The 24,261-nt window shown below is 37.4% G+C and overlaps 1 long non-coding RNA gene across 1 annotated transcript in view; it reads right to left on the bottom strand.

Moving 5' to 3' along the window:
- LOC141540520 (uncharacterized) overlaps positions 1 to 10,594 on the bottom strand; it is a 60,552-nt gene extending 49,958 nt beyond the window's left edge. Inside the window, exons 1-2 of the long non-coding RNA XR_012481565.1 lie at positions 10,375 to 10,594; positions 4,960 to 5,445 (exon numbers count right to left, since the gene is read on the bottom strand). This is a non-coding gene — a long non-coding RNA (uncharacterized LOC141540520). The remainder of the gene's footprint in view (positions 1 to 4,959; positions 5,446 to 10,374) is intronic.
- Positions 10,595 to 24,261: the final 13,667 nt, after the last annotated feature.

Raw genomic sequence — 24,261 nt, 5'->3', positions numbered from 1 at the left:
GAGTTTAAACTCAGAGTTATATAATTGCTAGCCTAGGGAGTCACTCAACCTCTGTCTGCCTTCATTTTCTCAACTGTAAAATGGGAATAATAGCTACTGCATAGGGTTGATGTGAAGATAGAATGAGATTATGTTTACAAAGCACTTAGTACATTGCCTGATACATAATAGGCTAATAATAAATGTTTGTTCTCTTGGTGCAGAGGAAATAGATATCTGGGATGAGACAATTTAACTGTCCTATTAGGAGTTAACTGTTATCTGGAGAGAAAATTTGAGAGAACTGAGCTTTACTTTATTCTGTGGAGCAGGCTTCCTGAGGAGAATTGTTCAGACACCTTGACTTGTTGACACACTGAGAGAGCTGAATATTTGGGTTATGTATAGTTCTAATATCTGTAGAGGAGATAGTAGTTTCAATAGACAGTGATTCCAGCTGTGATCTTTCTCAGAAGTAACACTTTGAATTCTAAGTAAGAGAGATGAAGAGGCTGGCAAATTCTATGAAGAACTTAACCAAATCCACTGAAACAAGTCAACCTGTGCTCTAATATATTGTGACTTCAATGAGAAGGTGGCAACAGGGAACAACAGTGAAAAAGAGAGTAGGAAACATGGTGCAGGTTTGATAAAAATAAAAGGCCAAAGGTTTGTAAACCTCATACATATATATCATGAAAGAAATTCAAAGCTCACTGGACCATCTAATGAAGCATTGGAATGTAAGCTTTGTGAAGCTGAAAGTATTTTCCATGTTATTTCTATCCCTAATGCTAAATACAGCTCCTTATAGATAGTAACAAATATTTTTGAGTTGAATCTTATTATTAGTGTTAATAATTCAAAATCTGACCTATTCTCAATGTCATGGGAAAGGAGAGAATATCAGCTAAAGGGTTAAATAACAGGACCTTTCTGTGCTTTAAGACAGTTATGGAAGCTGTTTAGGTTAGCAGCAAGCTTGAAACACTGGATGGATTGCCTCTGCCCAGGTTGCCTAAATGGCTTTCAACCTGGCTAGTGTGATACAACTGAGAGTCAAAGAAGTGGGTGGGTTGGCAAAAGGTTACAAGCTGGCCATGAAGATTGTTGAAATAGAAGACAGAAATGGTGTTCCTTTAGATTCTGATGTCACATCAAGGCAAGATACAGTAGAATAAATTAGAAATACCCAACCTGCTAAAAGTGCTTTAGTGCAAATAGCATTGACTCCCAAAGAAAGGAAACCAGGAATCCACCGGAAAAGGAGTGAAGAAATGATTGGAGAATATTGTTATTATTATTATTAATAATAATACAAGTTCAACCCATTGTCAATGCCATCAATTGATGAGATAAAATACCAACTTCTTATTCTCTTTTCTCAGACCTTCCACAAATTTTCTCCAAACATTATACATGAGTATTCTATCATAACAAAATCAGAAACATTTACTACCAATTAAAGGCAGAGGTCCATATAGTTTTTTGTCAATTGTATCCTTAACTTCAAATCCCACAAGTTGTCAACCATTACAAAATAATCATAAGTAATTACTTCATCCTTGATTACTTCAAGTAATCCTTCAATTGCTTCAATCCTTGATTAGATGAAATAAGAGATGGAATTGAGGAATTATTATCATCTGAGGAGAAAAATATTGATGTCCTTGAATTTAGCTGATAACAAAATGCAACCTCAGATGTCTAAAAATGATTTTGGAAAGGATATGAGCATACTTAAACTGGAATTCTTTAAAAGCACTTTATAAAGTTGCATGGCATGAATCCAACTCACAGATCAATTATACCAGAATAGAGTAATACAAAAAAAAGCTGGCATTTGTTACAACTATCATATACAAGTTAATTCTTTCAAAACATTTGATAAATTGTAAAAATCTTTTAGAACCGAGATGGTAGCTATTGCCACAGTAAGAAGAAAAAGTGGAAAGGTGATGGTGATGCTTTCAAGGACTACTTCTAATGAGAGGCATCAAAAACCATCTTGTCAGATATCTATTGAGAGAATTACTTAAATTCTTATGAACAGTAATGGAAGTTACTTAAGTTCTTAAGAATGGTAATGGAAGGTTACATCTATGTCTAACTGTTTTACATAAAAGTAAACTTGAGTGCCCTATAAGCAGCAACAAAGAAGCCTGAAGAACAGAATTGGAAAACAGAAGTATATTAAATATGTATAGATTTCCCTCATTTGGCAGTGAAAAGCAAAAAGTCAAAGTTAAAACCATTCAAGGAGTCAAAGCAGTACAAAGAACAATATAAATAATTTAACAACAAACAAAAATCTTTACTAAAGGAAGCAAAGAAATAAAGGAATGAGAAAACCACCAAAGGGAAATTTCTGGTTGTCTCTATAATAATCATAATAATAAATCAAAAAACATTTGTTAAATACCTAATATACCAGGCAGTGTGCTAAGCACTAGGGATACAAATATGGAAAAAAAAGGCAATTCCTGCCCTTAAAGAGCATATAATCTAAATGGAAAAAACAACATAAAAAAGAAAGTGAGAAGTAAAAGAGGAAGGGAAAGGGTACCCAGTGAAGGGGCAAAGAAAAGTCCCAAAAGGTACAAACAGGAGTGAAATGAAAAGAGGGCTGACCCAGTCTGTCTCCTTAAATGGAAATTTTGGAGTTTATGACTCTACCTTCTAAATCAAAAGGGCAGAGGGTACTGATGAGGTGTGTGAGGTGTGAGGATCAATGCTGATTGGATCTTGCTAGGGACATAGAGAAGCCCAAAGAAATGCAGAAGAGCACAAAGAGGATATTAAAATAGATATAATAATAACTAGCATTTATATAGCACTTTAAAATTTGCAAAGTGCCTTACATATCTCAGTTGATCCTCTCTAGTCACAAGAAGTCTAACACAAAGGCAACATAAATGGGATCAAAGAAAAAAGAAAGTTTGCATACTCAATTATAATTGGAAATCATGATAATTAATAATGAACGACAAAATCGTTATGCCAGATTCTCTGCAAAACTGGAAAGTGTTTTAAGTGACTTATCCAAGATCAAAAAACTAGAGCTGAAGGGGATTCTGAGGCCATCCATTTAAACTCCCTCATTTTACAGAGGAGAACACTAAGGCCTGAGGGCTATGAATAAAATTATTTACCTAAAGTTACCCAGTGCATAAGTGGCATTTTAACCTAGGCCCTTTGTCTGTAGAACAAATTGATATTTCATTTTGTTTTATTTACCACTGAAGCAAGTCTCTAGTTGCTTAACAGAAACTGATACACTCTCTCATTTTCACTCTTTCCAACTTCATTGCTCACTTCTCCCATGAAGGTTATAGAGAAAACATTTTGCAATTCTACCATAGGTCACCCTTCACAAAGCTGGGAGCCTAGTAAGAAAAAAAGAAAACAAAAGATCTCATTTTTCATTAGGTTCATAGGATCTTAATACATAGAAGAGATCTATTCTAACCCTTTCTTTTTACATATGAGAGGATTAGGAAGTGACTTTGCACCAAGGTAATACATTAGCAGAGCCCAGTTTCTAAACCCAGGTGTCCTGACATAAAATTTTTTATTTCAAAACATTAAACATTTCCTGTCTTATGAGGCTTCTGGAAGGGACATGAGATCATGTAGGCTAATTGCCTTATTTCAGCAGAGGAAGAGATTGAGACTTAGTGATATGCCTCAAATCACACAAACTATATATGTTAGTAATGGGATTTGAACACAAGCCCTCTCACTGTAAGGCCAGTGTGCTTTCTATTGTATCATTCCCTTTCCAACAAGAAGACACCAAAAGGCATAGCTTGAAACCAGGGAATATCCTGTTTTCCCTTCCATACCTGCAGCAGTATTTCTCTTTTAGGAATAAACTATAATGCTTTTGACCACTCTGATCTGAAAAGAGAATAATACTTTATCTGGAAGGGCTGCAATGAGAGGAAGAAAGTTGAGCTAAAAGACAGAAATACAAAGTTTGGAAGGAAAGAAATAATGCGGGAAGGAAGGGAAGGAAGGAAGGGGAAGGAAGGAAGGAAGGAAGGAAGGAAGGAAGGAAGGAAGGAAGGAAGGAAGGAAGGAAGGAAGGAAGGAAGGAAGGAAGGAAGGAAGGAAGGAAGGAAGGAAGGAAGGAAGGAAGGAAGGAAGGAAGGAAGGAAGGAAGGAAGTTAGAACAAGAGAGAGACATAGTAAAAGAGACAGGCAGAGACAAAGAGGAGAGAAAGAGAGATGGAGAGAAGAAAAAGAGAGACAGAGACAGAGAGACAGAGAGAAACAGACATAGAGAGAGACAGAAACAGAGACAGAGACAGATACACAGAGAGAAAGAGAAAAGAGAGAGAGACAGACAGAGTAGAGAGAGAAGGAGAAAATGGGAGAGAGAAGGAAAGAGAGAATGATAATGAGATGTGATTGAGGTTGGGGCAGAGAGAAATATGATTGTGAGAGAAAGAGAGCCCCCAATAAAATGAAGACATTCTTTTTAATAAGTGCAGGGAGAAGACAGAAGGGAACAGGAGCTGCTCTTGTTTCATTCTCCCCAGTCTGGGTTTGCACATAATGAAAGGGGGAGGTGATTGCTTGGGTCTAGCAGCAGCTACTGTTCAAAGGAGGAACCTGTGACCTCCTTAACAGCAGGGGACCCTCCACTGCTCTGATGACACAAATATGGAAATGACTTGGACGAGGAAGGAGATTCTCATGGAAAGTGGTGGAGCCCTTCGGCTCTCTCTAAACTACAACGTTCTCTCATCCATCACCTCTTGCCCTCCTCTCCGCCGGCACCCTCCTCCCCATCACAAAGCTGCTGAAGTTGCCAGGACACAAAGGTGAAGGGTTGGGAGAGTGTCTAGTCCATCTTGTAGGGGGATGGCACTGATTTATCATCTGGATGACAAAACACTGTTAATGGCACCAATAAAGAAGTGTGAATGTAATTTTCTCCTCCGTTATTGTCTGGGTAGCTGGCATATTACTTACCGGATCAACTGGCCAGTCAAGAGCTCTCTGGAAGGTCCTATCTGTCTCTGTGCAGAAGGGCCCCTATGATTTGGGGCAGACATTACAGGGTGGACTTCAAGACTGGCGCCCGTGCTCAGCTGTGATCTCCTCAGCAGGGTGGGAGAAGTAGCTTTGGGGATCTGCTGCCCCTGGGAAATCCTGGATAAGTAATCGATTGATTACTTGCACTATTCTGTTTTTTGTTCGTTTTGAACGACAGCTGGAGAAGTGGGGCAGAGATGCCTTCAGATTGGGTGAATGTTGGCATCTGGAGATGAGAACGGCTCTTTGCCTTGTCCGAATTCCCAACACGAAATTTAATGTCAGGGGCAATACTGTGTAGTCAGTGGGTGGAACAGTGGTCTTCAGCAGTCAGGAAGATGGGGTAAAATCCCACCTCTGACTTTTATAAGCTTGAGTGACCGTCTGTGACGCACTTTGCCTTCATTAGCTCAGTTCCTTGAGCTGTAAAATGAAAATTATAATATAGTGCTCACCTCCTATAATTCTTGGGATGACTATATACTATTGTTTCTATAAAGTAATTTGCAAGCTTCAAGATACCATATAATCATAATCATTATACTTATAACAATGAGTTTTATATATATACACATATATATGTATATATATAATATATATGTATATATAAAATAACACAATCTCATATATATATATATATATATATATATATATATATATATATATATATATATATATATATATATATATATATATATATATGTAGCATTTATGTCCTGCTTCAGGGTTTGCAAAGCACTTTACATATGTTCTCTGATTCTATCCTCATAATTATGCTGGGAGGTAGGTGCTATTATTATCATCCTCGTCATACAGCTAACATGATAAAAAGAAGTTTTAAAAACTTGCCCAGGTCACACAGCTATTTTTCATTCATATCCAACTCTATGTGACCCCATTTGGGGCTTATTTTGGAAGAGTTACTAGAGTGGTTTGCCGTTTCATTTTATAGATGAGGAAACTAAGGCAAACAGGGTGAGTGACTTATCCAGCCTTACACAGTTAGTTAGCATCTGAGGCCAGATTTGCACTCAGGAAAATGAGTTTTCCTGACTGCAGATTTGGCACTTTATCTACTGTGCCACCTAATAAATGTCTAAAGGTTAATTAGGTCATTTACTCAGGTCTTCCTAATCCCACCACTAGTCCCTGAACTAAATATATACTTCACCTCCTGAGAGGAGGTTCTCCAAGGCTCAGTTCTCAATCCTATATTTTTCCTGTTTTCTCCTCCCTTTCCTTCACCTTTTCTTTTTTTCTCTTTTATTCTTCCCTTCCTTCCCTTCTCTCTCCCTTTCACTTCTCTTTTGACATCTCATCTTCTTCCATGTGTAGTATTATGACTCTGTATTCAGAGTCAGGAAGACTCAAGTTCAAAGCATGTCTCAGATCCTGACCAGATGGGGAAAACTTAGCAGATCATTGACTCAGTTTCTTCATCTGTAAAATGAAGTTGTACTCTAACCTTACAATTCATTCTAGCTCTAAATTGTGTCTTCTAATTTCATCTCTATATAGATAATTTCCTGATATATATACTGAACCTCAGTCTCTTTCCTGATCTCAGTTCTATTGATCAATCCAGTCCACAACACTACTGAATGCAGCCTGAAGCTGATTAAAAGATGGTCAGGAAATATTAACAACATGCCTCTTTTTAAAATTAGCATTATTCCCATGAGTCTTTCATGACAAATCCCTCAGATGAACTTTTTTCCCCTAGAGATGCCAGCCAAAAAAAAATTATCTGATGTTGGAGTTAGCCAACAAAGTGCTTTCTTATTCCTTTCCTGCTTCCCTGACAGTTCTGTCAATGTGGCTTGTTTGTTTTCCTTCAGATAAATAAAGCCTTTTTATTATTAATTTAAGATTAGGATTGGGGTTAAATTTAGGATTATGAATATGTTACATTTTATGGAGGTGTTTGTTGTTGTTTGTTTGTTTGTTTTGTCTTGTTTGTTTGCTTTGGTGAGGCAATCAGGGTTAAGTGACTTGCCTAGAGTCACACAGCTAGTTAGATGTTAAACGACTGAGGCTGGATTTGAATTCAGGTCCTCCTGAGTTCAGGGCCAGTAATCTATCTCTACTATACCATCCAAATGCCCATAAAATATTTTCAATTTTAAAAATAAACAATATGCAGTTCCTAGTTTTCCTGATGTTTAGCTTAATGGCATCATTTTCATTTGAGGTTGACACATCTGTTCTAGATTTCCAAATATCACATCTAACTTTACCTGCTCTAGCACTTCCAGGTTAATGATGCAGTAAGGAATAGTGGGGCAGCTGGAAGGCTCAATGGATATAGTGCTGGGGCTAGAGGCAGGGAAACCTGAGTTCAAATTTGGCCTTTAGACACTTACTAGCTTGATCTTGGATAAGTCACTTAACCCCAATTGCCCAAAGGCCTGGTTGCCTCAGTTTCCTCAGCTGTAAAATAAGCTGGAGAAGGAAATGAAAAACCACTGTAGTATCTTTGCCAAGAAAACTCAAAATAGTATCACAAAGAGTCAGACATGACCAGTCAACAACAAATGGTATTGCACTGGTTTTAGAATGAAAAAATCTTGGTTCAAATCTTATTTATTTCCCAAGTGATGTTTCTGTCAGTCTCAGTTTCCTCATCTATAAAATGAGAGGTTGGAGTAGAAGACCTCTAAATTTCCTTTCAGGTCTCATTGTGTGATCTTCTGAACCAAACAACTCAGAATGCCTTCAAAACCTATCCCTCTTTCCAGATTTCCCATTTCCTTCTATGGCTCCAGAAGTTTTCCACTCAATCTAAAAACCTTGGAATCATCTTCACTTCACTTTCCCTCACTTTCTACAGCCATTCAGTTACCGAGTCTTCTCAATACCACTTCCTAACATTCATTCTTTCCTCACATTGCAATTACTTCAGATTATTGAGGTCATCAGAGCTTTCCTAGACTTTTGAATTAGACACATTTAGTGCATGCCTTCTCTCTTCCCTCTCTACATTTTCATTTCCATCTAAACTAGACCAGTTGCTGTTCCCTGGAGGAAGGGAATTCAGCCTATTCTAAACTCTTCTACACAAAGCATGCAGTGGCTCACTATTACCAGTAAGTATAGGAACAAGAACCAATAGCATAGAATAAATATTTTTCAAATTGTCATTTTAGGACCTGAACAATCAGGAACCAGCTTACTTCTCAAGTGCTCTCTCATAATATTCTACATACTCTGAATTCTAGCTAAATTAAATCAGTTTCCATTTCTTGATTTCTCCCTGTCTTCTCGGACCTCCCTATATTCATGAAGGCCATCTTCCATGTCTCCAGGCTTTACTGCTTTTTAGAACCCTTCTCTTCTTTTGAAGGCTCATCTTAAGCTCCACTTGCTCCATTATTGTCCCTTATTCCCTAGATTAAAACGAACTCTCTTAAGATATTTATTATTTTTGTCTATAAGATCATTGATTTAAAGCTAAGAGAGACTTTAGAGTCTCTTTCATCTGATTTCTTCATTTTATAGAGGCAGAGAGGTTTACAGAGATCACATTGGTTTTAGTGATAATGATAGCATTTAACCCAGGTCCTCAGACAGTATCCCATGCTCCCCCCCCACCCCCCTGTTGTAGCATTCCACCTTCTTTGCTCTTATCCCATTTTGTACCACACTTATTTCTACACACATTTCCCACCCCACATCCCATTAGATTGTAATCACCTTTATGGCAGAGGTTGTTTTGTCTCTCGCTTGTTGTTTTTAAGACTCAGCACAGGCTAGCTTAGAAAGCTTTTAATTATTTTTTGCTGAATTGAGCTTCAAATTATTTGTTCTCCATTTGTTCTCATGGATTCCACATATCAAATTCACTACGTGCAAACTTATTAAGGTGAAATGAATGAAATAACATTTTTCTCATAGAAGTCCACAAACAACATAGCCCCAAGAATAATATATTTTAGAGAAATGTCCAATTTTGTCTTTTCTAGACCTTCTTCTTATGGTTAAAATGGGTTTTCCCAAGTTAATTGCCTAGGTGAAGACTCGAACAATTAACTATGTAATTGAACAATTTACCTTAAAGGTTGACTCCTAAACTGCGGGGAATGTTCTCAAAAGACTGAGCATATTTCAGAGAGAATTTCCCCTCAAGGTTTTATTTGTCTATGAGAGCTCCTGCTATGAAGCTAGTTGGTAAAACAGGGGAATTTCAGCCAGATTGGAAAGCAGATCTATTTTGTGTGAATAACTTCCTTGCTAGGCTGCAGTTGTCCTAAGCCAGATTTCTGGTTCAATGCCCTTATTAATAGCTAATTAATAGCAGCCTGATCACAACTAGCAAAACTCTTTTTGTGGTTCCAGGTAGGAAGCCAGATACTTGGAGCATCCTGATGCTGTGGAAAAAGATCTGAATGTCCAGGATCTGGATTCAAATCCCATTTCTGCTACTAATTAGCTGTGTGATGTTGGGCAAATCATTTGTCTGGGACTTGATTTCCTATTACAAAAGAGGTAGTAGAGTAGATGATGTCTACAGCTCTAAAAATCCATGTGCTTACTTAGAGGGCATTTTCACATATTTTAGTTGACATGGCCATTTTTGTTAAGCAAACATACCACTTTTTCTTTCCTAGAAACCATGATGAAGCCAGAGGTGGATTTAGTCTTCAAGACAGCCCACAAGAAAGCAAAAACCTTAAGTGGAAAGCATGGCCAGGGAGCAGGAGTCAAGAGCAACACCATTGTTAGCTAATAACCAGTGTTCAAATGTGATGCACCGAATTGCAAAGAGATTTCTATTGTGCATTACACATTCATGGGGATGAAAAGGAGGTGAGGTTTTGGGTATCCAGAGGTCAGAGAGAAAGGCCAAGAGCCAGAAGGGTCTGGGCTCAGTGCTTTATGACCTCATATAAATGACTTGACTTTCTTGTCCCTTTTCATGACCTTGAACAGATTCCTCAACTGCTTTATTCATCCAGGCAGGCAAATGTGCAGGGGGGGGGAGAAACAAGATGTCACGAAACAGCAAATGTTGTGTCTGAAACGAGCTCCTCCAGGGAAATAAATTACAATCCTCTCACCCCCACCAAAAATGTTTTTTTTCACAGTGTGGCTAAAGGTGCCATTTTTTAATAACATCATTGGAATATCAGCTCCTTGCAAAATACAGTGGGACAAACGGCTACATGCCTTTTCGTGACATAATAAAACAAGATAATCGTGTGCAAAGCTCCAAGCCAACATTTCTCATAAAAAAGGGCCCCCCTCCTTTTTTTTTCCTTTCATGGGCATGTAAGCAAAATGTAGGTATGCTCACTGGAGAGCAGAAGCCATAGGGGTGACATTCAGTGGGGGAGGGAAACGGAATAGAAATACCTGCTTTTGGATCATTTTACAGACTGAACCTCCTTTCCTTTCTATACCTAGAGGTGAGCCGTTCCTCTTTCTCTTTGAATTATACCAGTGGCCATCATGGTGGTATGAGTCTGCTGGAGCTGGTCCCACTGCCTTCATGGCTTAAAGCCATGCCAGTCTAATTTGAGGAGAGAGCTGAAAGGGTGGCAGGCATCCCAACATGGAGGACAAGTAGGGCTTTGTTTACTGTCCTCTTCCTCCTTCCCTTCGGGCAGCAGCCGGCATCTGTCATCTGGGTTGCTAGGTGTATGTTGTTACCTAGCCAATTATGTATTGTTACATCCTATATCCCTAGTTCCTTGCATATGAGAGAGTACCAAAGGCCCTGCACCAAAGGGAAATAAAGGGGATGATTTGGAGGAATGGAAGGAGGGGTTGACAAGTAAGGTCTCTGGGTTTGTCCACTCTCCCCTCCGCCCCCAAACCCCAGTACCCTGAAGTGATTTTTGAAGGGAGCTGGTGAAGGGCATTGTAGTCCTAAAATCAAGAACCTCGCTTCAAACCCTGTCTCTGCTATTGATTTATCTGTGTGACCTTGGAAATATGCCTTTTCTCTGCTCCTCAGTTCCCTGACTTATAAAATAAAAGGGGTGATCTTTAAGATCCCTTAAATATAAATCCATGATCTATGCAACTTCTCTTTTTTCCAGCTTTTCCCCCAATCTCCTTTCTCATACAAGCAACATACCCTGAGGGGGCCTAAGTCTCCCTCCATATGTTCTTGATGTATAGAAGGAAATAGAGGAAGCTAGTAAGAAAAGAAGAAACATGGGGATCGTTTAAAATCATACTCAGCTCAAGAGCCCTTTTTGGACCCTTGCTGCTTATTGATGTTCTGGTGGATCTAGACAAAATATTTCCTGAATCCTCCATTTTTCTGCCTTCTGAAACCTGTAATAAGTTTAACAAAAACATATGAATTCATCTCTATATCTATCATGTCATGGATACATAATGCCTGAGTGAATATTTAGTTTTCATTGACTGAATAGAAGAATGAGTGAATAATAACTAAATGAGTGAATGAATGAATGCTTAAATGGAGGGCAGTGATAGGAGAAGACAATAATTGTTCTGAGAGACAGACTATCTAGCTATCTTGAGAAAATAGATGTGCCCAAAAATAAAATCATGATTTTTTGGAGATTTCCATTAGGGAAATAACATAATGTCAGAGTTAAGAGAGATGTCATCTAGGCCAACCTAAAAACAGAAAAGAATTATTTCTACAACATACCCAAAAAGTGATCATCTAGTCTCAAAAAGCTGAACTTAAAGAGGAACTCTATCTTCCCAAAGTAACACATTCCATTTTTGAGGGCCTTGATTTTTAGGAAGTTTTCCTTTACATCACTTTTAAGTTTATCTCTATTCAACTTCCACTAGCTCTGTTCTTTGGGAACAAGATGAAAAAAAAATCTAATCTTTCTTTCACATGACAACCTTTTAAATACTTAAAATGTGCCATGATGCTCACTCCATCTTATCCTATCTAAATATTACTAATTTCTTCATTTGATCTCCATGTACCATAAACTCAAACATCTGTGCTACATTTGTTGTCTTCCTTTAAATGCTCTTCAGTTTATTAAGGTTACTCCTAAAATGTGGTCAGTTTTGTATTTTAGATGAGGTTTATCCAGGGGAGAGTATCAAACGACTATCATCTCCTGATTCCTCTTGATATAAGCCATTATCCTATTAACTTTTTGACTTCAGATTTCAGAAGCAGCATAGAGTAGTAGATAAAGAGCCAGGAAGATCTGGATGCAAGTTCTGCTTTTAACACATCCTAACCATTTGCCTATGGCAAGTCACAATATCCCAGTGCCCTCAGTCAACTCTCGAAGTCTGTAATTTATATCTGAATGTCACTTGGCTCTGTAGAGGAAGCAAATCTACAGGAAATACTCTGCACTAAATTGATGAAATCATAGTTCTGAACCAAAATATACAAGAACACCATTAATTCACATTGTGCTCACAGTTAACCGCAGTGAATCAAAATATCTATAACTTTTTTTCAGAAATACTGCTGTCTATCAGCGTTTTTGCTCAAGAAAAATGTGTTATACATACTAACTTTTTGTATCATTTTGCTATTTTTTTCTTTTTGATCCATCCAAGAGAATTGTATTCATTTTGGGGGCCATGTGGGGGAGAAGGAGCATTGTAAGACCAGAGCATCACAGATTTAAAGCTGGAAGAGACCTGGAAGATCTTCCAGTTCAACCATCTCATTTAACATAAAAGAAAACTGGGGCCAAGAGAAGTAAAGTCAGTTGCCCAAGATCACACAAATAAGTAGGTCCTAGAGGCTGAATTTGAACTCAGGTTCTCTGTTTCCAAACCCAGTGCATTTTTTGTTAGTTTGTTTGTTAGTTTTTGGTGGGAGTGATATGGAGGAGTGCCAGAGTATGGTTTAGAACACATTTTCATTCCTTAACATTATTCAAATTAGATTGCTTTATTCAGTCAAAAATAAGACTGTTGATTGGACAAAAATACTTCATTTCATCTGCAGAAAAACAAGAGTTACAGATAGAGATGGAGAAACAGAGAGAGACAGAGTACTTTGGTCAAGAAATGAGAATAATCAAGATAAGGAGAAGTTCCTATCCCTAATATAAAGCAGTCAAGGGATTTCAGCTAGGTAATATCAACTGAGTATAGTATACTGGAATTGGAATCAAGAAGACCTGAGTTTGAATTCTGCCTCACAGATATATTGGTTGTGTAACCCTAGACAATTCACTTAACCTGCAGTTTTTCTCAATCCACTTCATAAGGTTATTGTGAGGATCCAATGAGATAAATTCATTAACAATTTTGTAAAACCTAAAGTTCTCTATGGATGTTAGTATTATTATAAGGCATAAATCCATTTACTCTTTGCTCTGTAGGAATTTTTGAAGTGATTGAAACAAAAATACTTCCAAATATTTCCCCAAAGGAATGCGCCATGGTGTTCTTCTGATGTGTGGAGCTATTTGTACACTCCCTGGATGCTCTTCCCTTCTAAGACTAGATTTCCTCACACCCTAGTTTGTCTCAACATGTGCAGTGCCCTGTGATACCCATGACTTGCCATTTAGATTATTTCCTGCAAATAGTTTAGAAGAACATCACACATCCTGGAGTGATTTGACCTCACACAGTGTAGTTGGCACATGGGAAATATAATCAGCAATCATCTCTTTTCAATCAGGTATATGTTTCCAGCTCCTTGGTATACACCCCCATAAGAGAAAGAGGCAGCTGTGGTCTAGTGGAAACATGAAACACGGTAACTGGAAGTAGCAGTGGAAAGAGCACTGACCCTGAAGTCAGGAGACCGAGATTCAAACCCCACTTCTGAAGTTCACTCTCTGTGTGACCTTGAGTAAGTTTCCTCATCTGTAAAAATGAAAAGGTTGGATTATATGGCCTCCAAAGTGCTAGAATTCCAGATTTAGGATCCCGTGGTTTGGGATTATTGTTAATTGAAAAATTAAAATTTAATTTAAAAAAAAGGAAAGGATTCAAAGGACTCACTCTCACTAACTTCTCAGGTAAAACTACAGAGCAATATTAGGATTATCAAGTAGATATTTTTTAAAAGCCAATTTATTTCAAAAAGTTTCTAAAGAATGTACTTGTATTTAATTAATATTTCTTTTAGAAATTTACACAGAATACAGTATATAATTATATAATTCATCAGCACAGAAGAAAGTAGTGTAAAAGATATTTTTAGTGCATAAACATGAAACCTTCTATAAAAGTCCTGTTCTGATGTCTCAACATAGTGTTAAAGGGATCTTGTTTCTTTAAGACTATGTTAATGGAGAACAAGATCTATCACGTTCTAACATGCTGGAAAAATTTGAAGTCCAGATCTAGAAACAAAAGATCTTTGAACCTTACTCAATAACTCATCTATAAAATAAAGGAATTGGACTCCCTCTAAGATCCCATTGAGTTTTAAATCTACATTCCTTTGAGAACAAGGCTCAAAGTCTGGAAAACTTGGGGAATAAGAAAAACTTGCGTTTTCTATTCTTTCTCTCTCTCTCTCTCTTCCTCTCTTCCTCTCTCACTCTTTCTCTCTCTCCTTCTTTCTCTCATCTTCCCTCTCTCTCTCCGTCTCTCTCTCTGTCTCTCTTTGTCTCTTTTTCTGTCTCTGTCTCTGTCTCTCTCTGTCTCTCTCTCTGTCTCTCTCTCTCTCTGTCTCTCTCTCTCTCTCTCTCTCTCTCTCTCTCTCTCTCTCTCTCTTTCTCTCTCTCTCTTTCTCTCTCTCTCTCTCTCTCTCTCTCTCTGTCATTGTCACACACACACACACACACACACACACACACACACACACACACACACACACACTCATTTATATCCTGTATGTCCTGGAGCCATTTTGCTACTCTAAGCCTCAGCATTTTTTTCTGTAAGAAGATGGGCTTCAACTAAGTGACTTCTAAGGGCCCTCCTAGTTCTAAAATGCTGTGGGTACTATCTGGTGCTGCCAGAATTTACTTTACTCCCTTCATCTACAATCTCAAAGATTTTATATTGAGATGCACCTAAATGATAATGAAATTCACCTGAATGAGATTCATTCAAAGGGCATAACATACTGGTTATAAACAGGCTGAAACCCTGTAGATGTGAGAAACTGCAAAATATCAGCAGGGTTAAGGATGGTATCAAAGTAATGAAAAATGAAGAAGATCAACCAATTAACAAGCATTTTTGGAATACCTACCCTGTGTCTGCTACAGGGGATGCAAATATAAGCCTTCCTGCCATTAACAAGCTGGCATTCTATTGACTTGTTCCTGGGGGGAAAACCAGGGATTACCAATGGTTAGCTCCCATGTTCTATTGGTATCCTCATGCCATCATAGGAAATCAAGCACATTGGATAGAGCCCTGGCAGAGTTCCTGGGAGGACATGGATGACTATTGCACAGGGTATATAGACTTGGTGAGAGGGGGAATTTTCTTCATCAGAGCAAATACCTGCAGAGATAAAGTCATAAATACATGAGTATTTTAGTGGATTGGCTCTAAGTCCAAAGATAGGTAAGAAAAGATTTATTGCTGACCTGTGTCTTTCGGAGAGAAGATGCTCCTTTGACTGAAAAGCTTCAAATAGTCTTTACTAGAAAAGCAGGAAACCTCACCCAGTGGATTTAGTCTCCTTAGGAATATCTCCCCAGAATGAATACGTGATATTAATTCAAAGGCTCATTAACGAGATGTGCATACATAACGGCTGTGGATGGCACACTGCTAACTACCTCACTTGCTGTGAACTGTCATTGATCCCAATGACAGGTGGTCTTGTTAGAAAAATTAGAAAATCTTGGAAATCTAAATGGCCATGACAGCCAGAATGAAATAGATTGCCTTCTTTGAAGAACAATGGAAAGAAAGATAATTTGTCTGTTCCTGAAGAGGTGCAAATATTTCCGTCGTCCCCAGAGCACTGTCTGCCTTAATCATCCTTCCCAAATACCTCCCAGGTCACACTTATTGAATACAGCCCCATTGCACTCTAATACTAGAAAGGCTCATTGAATAGTATGATGTCATTGCCATGTCAATACCATGTCCAAGCTAAAGCACATTACATCAGTAAATGGTCATGATCCATATAGCATCTGTCATTACCAGCTGAGTATATTCCTGCCAGTGGTATGGGTTTTACTTTCTTACCTTCATGCATTCTATGTTCCAATCAAGTTTGCTGACTATTCACTGAATTTTATATCTTCTTATAGCTCCATGCGTTCAAACAGTTCCCTATATCTGGGATGTCCATTCTCTTTATCCACAGAATCTTCATCTTTCTTTGAAACTCAAGCTAGTTGTCTTTGAAGATTTCCCTTCCCCTTCTTGCCGAATTTTAGCTCCCAAATTTTCCTAAAGAATTTTTGCCTTTCTTTTGTCTCATTCTTACACTCATTTTTGTACATAGAGTATCCTGTTATTACCCTTTCCTTCTTCCTAATAGAATGTAAGCCCTTACACTCAAGGATTATACCATTTTAAAAAAAATTTTAAATCCCTAGTTCCTAGCAAAGTATTTTGTACATTTTTCAATGCCAGGATAGACCTGTTAACCTAGGGATGTATTCCTTGCAATAGTGAGTCTGAGATCATACTTTCTGAACCTATGCAAGTCTTGCTCACGTCTACCCATAAATCTTCCACAGGAAATCCACCCATTGTACAGGAGGGTCTTTTGACATTTTCTGAATACCATGACATCTCAGGCTGTCTAAATCTTGTCATTTTTACTTAATATATGGAGAGTCCACCTGATTTCCTTCTTATGTCTCTTTAATGACATATCTTTTGCCATTTCTTTCAAACATGTCACCATTGGTAATATGATGCTACATGTCTCTTCTTTGTTCTTTGGGTGAATTCCAATTTTGACTTCTGGGAGACAACTGAATTCTATGATTCATAAACATGTAACATCACTGGAAGAAATTAGTGTTTTAAAAGTAACTTTTTATTTCAGGGAGAAGATTGGGGTTTTGTATGAGTGGTATGATACTTTATATATAGTAGCTATTTCATAAATATGCAATGAAAACCATCCAAATATCTATCCCATTTGTCAATAACAAATCTTCATGGGATCCCTGTGGCCTCTAAGATAAAATACAAACTCCTCCATCTGCATTGTTTCACAATCTAGTTCCAATCTATATTTTGGGAATGTTTTCACATTACCTCTCTCACTTTCCATTCCAGTTAAACTATATTAATTGCAAATCCTTTCATACAACATACACAACACTCACTCCAGACAAAACACACACACACATACACACACACACACACACACACACACACACACACACACACACACACACACAATTGGGAATGTTCTCCTTCCTCATCTCTGCTTCAAATGAACCAATGATCCTTAGCCTTCTCTAAATAACAGTTCAAGGGTTTAATGATAGAACTACTCCCTTCAGTAGAGGGAAGTCTCCTTCACTTCAGGACCAATTCTCTTTTTTCATTAAAGCTTTTTATTTTTAAAACAATGCTTGGATAATTTTCAACATTCACCCTTGCAAAGCCTTGTGTCCCAATTTTTCTCCCTCCCTTCCCTCACTTCCTCTTCTGGATGGCAAGTAATCCAATATATGTTAAACATGTGCAATTCCTTTATACATGTTTCCACAATTGTTAGGCTGCACAAGAAATATCAGATCAAAAAGAGAAAAAAATGAGAAAGAAAATAAAATGCAAGCAAACAACAACAAAAAAGTGAAAATACTATGTTGTAGTCCACACAGGTTCCCACAGTCCTCTCTCTGACGCAAATGTCTCTCTCCATCATAAGATCGTTGGAACTGGCCTGAATCATCTCATTGTTGAGAAGAGCCAGAGGACCAATTCTCTAATCACCATCTGGTGGCTTCTGATGGCAGAAGCATCTTAAATTCAACCTATGAAAAAATGAAATTCATTATATTTTGTCCCAAACTGACTCCTTCTCTGATTTCCCTATTTTTGTCTTAGGTGTCCAAGTACCTTGAAGCCATCCTTGATTCACATATATCCCTTACATCAAAATATCAAGTCAATTTCCAAGTCTAGTTATTTCTTTCTCCACAATATCTTCCATATTTCTCCCCTTCTCTCCACTCCCACATCCATCGCTGGAATTCAGGTCTTTATCACATCTTACCTGGACCATTAACATTTAACTTTCCAACTGATTTCTGTGCCTCAATGCTCTCCACTTCCCAATCCAACTGACATACTGCCAAAATAAGTTTCCTAAACTATGGGACTAATCATGCAACTCCCCAACCTAATAAACCCCAGTAACTTTTCTGTTACCTCTGAGATCAAATGTAAACTTGTCTGTCATTGAAAGCATTTTACAACATGGATCCAACTTACCTTTGCAGTTTGGTTATATGTTACTGCATTTTGCTTATTTTATAGTCCAGTCAAACTGCTCATGTTGCATATCCTTATATGGAACACTCCATGCTCTACCTATATCTTTGCATGGGGCATATCTCATACCTGGAATAAATTCATTTCTTTCTTCCAACTCCCTAGGATCCTTCAGAGTTCAGCTCAAATGACACCTTTAGCATGAAGTCGTTCTTGATCTCCCAAATGCTAGTGCATTTCACACCCTAAATTATCATGTACAAAGTATTTTAAAGTCCTAGTGCAGTTTGGGGATTTCATTGATTTAAGACTTTGGGCACATCTTGCATTGAATTTGTACATACTTATACATGTATAGGCTGTCTTCACCAATAAACTATAAGATACTTGAAGATAGGAATTGTCTCTTTTTTGTCTTTGTATCTATTCCCATGAACAAGCACTGGCATAGATAAATATTTGATTAACAAATTTGTAGATGGAATGATTGACTGATTTGTGTATCTCTGAATGGGAAACCCCTTTTGGGAAAAGATATGTTAAGACCAGGTTTTGCTTTAACAAATCAATATTTTTTAAATCAACAAAACAAAGCACAGTAGAGCTTTATATTTCCTAATTGTTCAAACAATTATCAATTAATTACTTTAAATCTTGCTAATGAAAATCTGTTTGCTCTCTATTAACTAATTTTCTCAAATACTCTTTTAATTCATGGAGGGAAGATTTGCATAATGATTGTGTGTGGCCTTTGCAAATGATATAATGGTATACTTAGACAACCCCAGAGATTCTAATAAAAAGCTATTAGTAAGATTGTGTGTGGGTGAGAGAGTAGGCATATTGATCAATTATTAATATTTACTTGGTTGATATTTAGTATCAATAAGTTAAAGGAATTTTCCGTATTTTTTATGTCTTCCTCTTCTTCAGATACCACTTCTTATTATTTCTTAAGCACATTCACAGTGATAGCTCCTTCAGCTCTTTTTTTTTCTATATTATTGGTCTGTTTCCTTTTCTCTTCTTTATTCTCCTTAAAAATATTTTTCCTTCCTTATAAGGACCTCTAAAATTATGATTTTGGGGTTCAGTTGTGGTGGTGTTATTGTTTTAGTGACTAGAACAGTTTATCATATCATTACAGATCTTTTCCATTTTTCTTTTGTTTGTTTTTTTTTTTCTCCATTTTTATCTTTGAGTATTCTTGGAACAACTCTCCTTATTGGAACTCTTGCTAAGTTTTATTTCCTTTTTTTGCAGTTTTATATGATGCATGTACAATACCTATCAATTATTTTCTGAAAAAAAAAAAAAAAACATGTTCATGATATAAAGTCTTGTGGCTTCTGTGGAGTGCTCAAGTCTTTGGCCTCTTTCTTTCAAGAGAATTTCTTTATACACATGCATGCTTATATAAGCATTTATTAAGCCCTGCTATGTCTCAACCATTTGTGTTAATAGCTAGATTCAAAGTCCCTTACAAATAACATTTCATCCTCATAACAAGTCTGTGAGTTAAAAGTTATTATTATCCCCATTTTATAGATCAAAAAACTGAAGCAGAAAAAAATAAAATTATTTGTTCAGCATCATGCAGCTAGTAAATATCTGAGGTAGAATTTGAATTCATTTCTTCCTTTCTCTAGACCCATCACTCTGTATGGTATGGTGACAATTGTGTTAATATTGGAATTACCAAAAAATACATTGCCCCTATCCTTAAGGAACTTACATCATTGAAGGAAAATAAGGTGTATACAGATCAATGAATTTAGAATGTATCAAAGAAATTTCTGGAAGAATCTTTAGCAATCAAACATTTTAAAGTGGGCTACTTTTGATAGGTAGCACTCAAGCAGGACCCTGAAGAAAACTGAGGTTTCCTAGAGGAAGAGGGAAGGTAGGATTGCTTTTTAGGCACGGGAAAGAGCTTAGGTAAATGTCGGGGGTGGGGGGAGATAAGATGTCACACACCAGGAAACATCAAGTAGTCTAGCTTGATTCAGACAAAGAATACATGAAGGGAACAACATGGCATAAAACTGGAAGGATTTTCTGCAACCAGATTTTACATTCCTTTAAATGACAATCTATAGTCTAGGGAAGCCTTGGAGAAAAACACCCCCCCACACACACCCTATGTACCTAGTCCTATATGATGATTTATAATCTGTGCATGTAGACGGGATCTTAATGCACACACATACATGAATCCTTTCATTAAGAAGGCAAGATTTGGGGAGGAAAGGAATTCACAACTTCCTAGCACAAACAAAGCTAACTTAAAAAACACCCATAAGTAAAAAATTCTTACGTCTCTGCAAGGTCGCTTGGTTTTCGACTTCCTCATCAGCCTTGCTATCTCTGATCCCATGGAGGGTTGCAGGAGGGCAGCGACACAAATAACTAGGAGCCTTGGTCTGCACATGGCAAGTGAGTGTCAACTCTCTGGAGCATCTCCACTATCTGGGGCAGCCTCTTGACAGTGGATGAAATGATATCACAACCAGCCAGAAAACAGACTATCTCAATGGTGAGATAACACATAAACCTACACAGTCGGCTTGTAATTTGGAGTAGCAATATATGAGCTTCCTCTGCTCTAGAGGCAGGAATAGAGTAAAGATGTATGAGAAAGGTCCAGTTGGATTACTCACTATTAGTCTCTAAAGTGTACTTTTGATCCATGTGTGTATGTCTATACATATACATACATGTGTTTGCATGCCTGTATGCACATACATATACACATATGGCATCATGTATGTATGCTACATGCATATGCATGCACCCACTTGTGTGTTACATACATAAACGCACATATGTATATTTTATTTTTATATGTATATATAGGAATACACAACTGTGCTTATGTTTTGTTGATTAAAAAATATTGATTTGTTAAAGCAAAACCCAGTCTTAACATATCTTTTCCCAAAAGGGGTTTCCCATTCAGAGATACACAAATCAGTCAATCATTCCATCTACAGACAGACAGATGATAGATAGAGAGAGAGAGAGAGAGATAAAAAGAAAATGCACATATATACAGAAAGAAAGTGTCACAGTTAAAGTTGTAGAGGGTCTTTTATAATGATGAAGGAGACCAAAAGGAGAAGTCCCCTTGGCTAATTTTTCAGCCAGCAGCTGCTACGATGTTCCCACCAGGAGAGACCAGAAGAGTGAGACAGTGATATAATAAATAATAGCCAGTTCCGCTGGTCAGGAGAAATTATCACCGTGCTTGGGGGACCTGAGTATATGCTCAGCCAAGAAACATAAGGAAGAAAATTGTGGGGGCAATAGAAGAAAACAAAATCCAGCCATGCTGAGAAGCCTCTAGAAGGGCATTCAATTAAATTTGAATGAAATGGTTATAGGATGCTAACCCCACACAACAGAGGGTAATTGTCTGAAAGCAAGTTAGAAACCCATATTTCTACTCAGGAAAGGGCAATAATAGAGTTCCAGGACTGACATTACCATGAAATTTACAAGGTGGGCCGGTAGGTATGGGAGGGCGGGGTTAAATCTGGCCACCATTGATTTCCTATAGCTCTAATTCAATGTTATTTGCATTGGTTGCTACACATTAGTGGAAAAAGCTCCAAGTCCCTCACTTTATAGGTAAACAATAGACTGCTTTTTCTGCATTGAAGCATAAATGATATTTAAAGTTTGCAAAAGGAGACTGAGATACAGCATTATGGTACCTGGAGACACCCTATTTTATCCCTGTGCTATGGCCAATTTGTTTTGCTGCAGTGTGACACATGCTGATATATCAATGGCAAAGCAGGACCAGTCTAATCTGTGACCATGTATATAAAAGAACAGAGAGAGGGGAAGGGAAGAAGTATACATGCATGCATATATTTATATATGCACATGTATATGTGTGTGTGTGTGTATATATATATATATATATATACATATATATATATATATATATATACACACACACACACACATATACACCTATCTAGCTACACATATATAAATAAATAAAATACGTAAATGCACACACACACACACACACACACACACACATATAATATAGTGCCTAGTACATGCTGGGCACTATGCTATGCTAAGCATTCTACAAATATCATCTCATTTGATCCTCATAAAAACTCTAATGTATCCATTGCACTGGAGAGAGCAGGAACTCTAGAGTATACTTGAAACAAGGTGTTGTCAGTGGAATTGATGAGATGATGGTTCTCTAGTTCACATATATACTTAGTACTTAGCATGATGATGTCATGGTTCTCTAATTCACACATATTCAGTATGATGTAATGATGTAATTACAATAAGGTATATAAGGGCTAAGAAGGACTGGAAGATAGTCTATCTTTAACCATCCTCATGGTGCTCTCCTGCCTCCTGCATTATGGGGGAGATGGGCAGACTGGCAGACTTCTGGAGGAGACTGGGTCAGACTAAGACTGGGTCAGATTATGACAGACACAAGACTGTGTAAGAGAGCTTCTTAAACTGTGGGCCTCAAGGCCATGTAAAATTGCATAGATGGATTGGGGGGGTCACAAAATTATGATATATTATCAGGAACTGTTTGATTTGTATACCTATTTTGTATATCTAAATACATGGAGTCACATAAAAATGTCTGGGATGAAAAGAAGTCACTATTGGAAAAAGTTTAAACCTTGGACTATACCACCTCCCAGAAAGATCCTTGCTTAGCCTAGGGATGTGAGGACCCAGGAAAAAGGAGGAGTTTCTTATTTTTAGTTTTATTATTTGGCGCCAGATTTTAAATCCATTTTTCAAAGTAGAAACAATTTGATTTGACTGCACTGTGGCCAACTTTTACTTCTGAATGTTGTTAATTATAGCCTTTGTCCAATTAGGTTGTGCTATTTGATAAGCCATCTAGCTTTTCAAATATTTATCACCAATGTCTAGCTGACTCTAATTGTAGCCGAAGTGAAAGGGTTTTTGTTTTTGTTTTTGTTTTTGTTTTTGTTTTTGTTTTTGTTTTTTTTTAAATCTTGGATTAGGATAAAACAAGGAAATCTTTTTTTTTCTTTGCCTTTTCCAAAGTGTTGAACAATGAACATCTCATCTTCAAAGGCTCTATAAGGGGATCTAGATGGCACAGTGGATAGAGCACCAGCCCTGAAGCCAGGATGACCTAAATTCAAATCTGGTCTCAGACACTTAACCTGGCTGTGTGACCTTGGGCAAATCACTTAACCCCAACTGCCTCAGGAAAAAAGAGAATTATTATGGTTCTGATCCATCAGTTCACTAGGAAAGCCTTTAAGACTATATATTGAAAAGGAAATTGCCAACCTACTTTGGTAAAGGGAACATCCCCAAAGCAATGAAATCACAAAATCACATGCCCAACACCTATGCTAATCCTATCCCCATATTCAATTGTGATGCTTTCTGGAGCACAAAGACAACTTGACATCTACCTCAAGAAGACAGTGTCCTATCTATGTCATCCCTAATCCTTGATTTTCCACTTGTAAATTTCAAATGATAAGAAACGGTACTCTTTGAGGTAATTCATATTAATTTTGGAAATCTTGGTGTTTTTTATGGAAAGTTTCTTTTATAACAATATTCCCACATTAGTGCTGAACATAATGTTTAGTTTTAGGCCTAAAGTAGCTTAAAATTCCTGAGCTTGAGAGATCCACAAGCTTCAGCTCCCCTGGTGTATGGGATTATAACATGTAACCCACACTCAACTTGACTTAATTTTGTCCAAATTAAATTTAAACTTTCAAGAAGTTATTGATTGGTAGTATTAATCTGTTGTGATATTTTAGCCCCTTTTCTATCATTTATTGTGTTTGCCATCCCTCTCAGCTTCATATAATCTACAAATTTGATAAGCATGTCAGCTATTACTTCATCTAAATCCTTGATAAAAATGTTTGGCAGTGTAATAGA

This window comes from Sminthopsis crassicaudata, chromosome 4 (genome assembly GCF_048593235.1).
Source record: "Sminthopsis crassicaudata isolate SCR6 chromosome 4, ASM4859323v1, whole genome shotgun sequence".
Lineage (NCBI taxonomy): Eukaryota > Metazoa > Chordata > Mammalia > Dasyuromorphia > Dasyuridae > Sminthopsis > Sminthopsis crassicaudata.
Note: the sequence above shows the minus strand (reverse complement) of the source record. Positions and strands in the feature narration are given on the sequence as shown.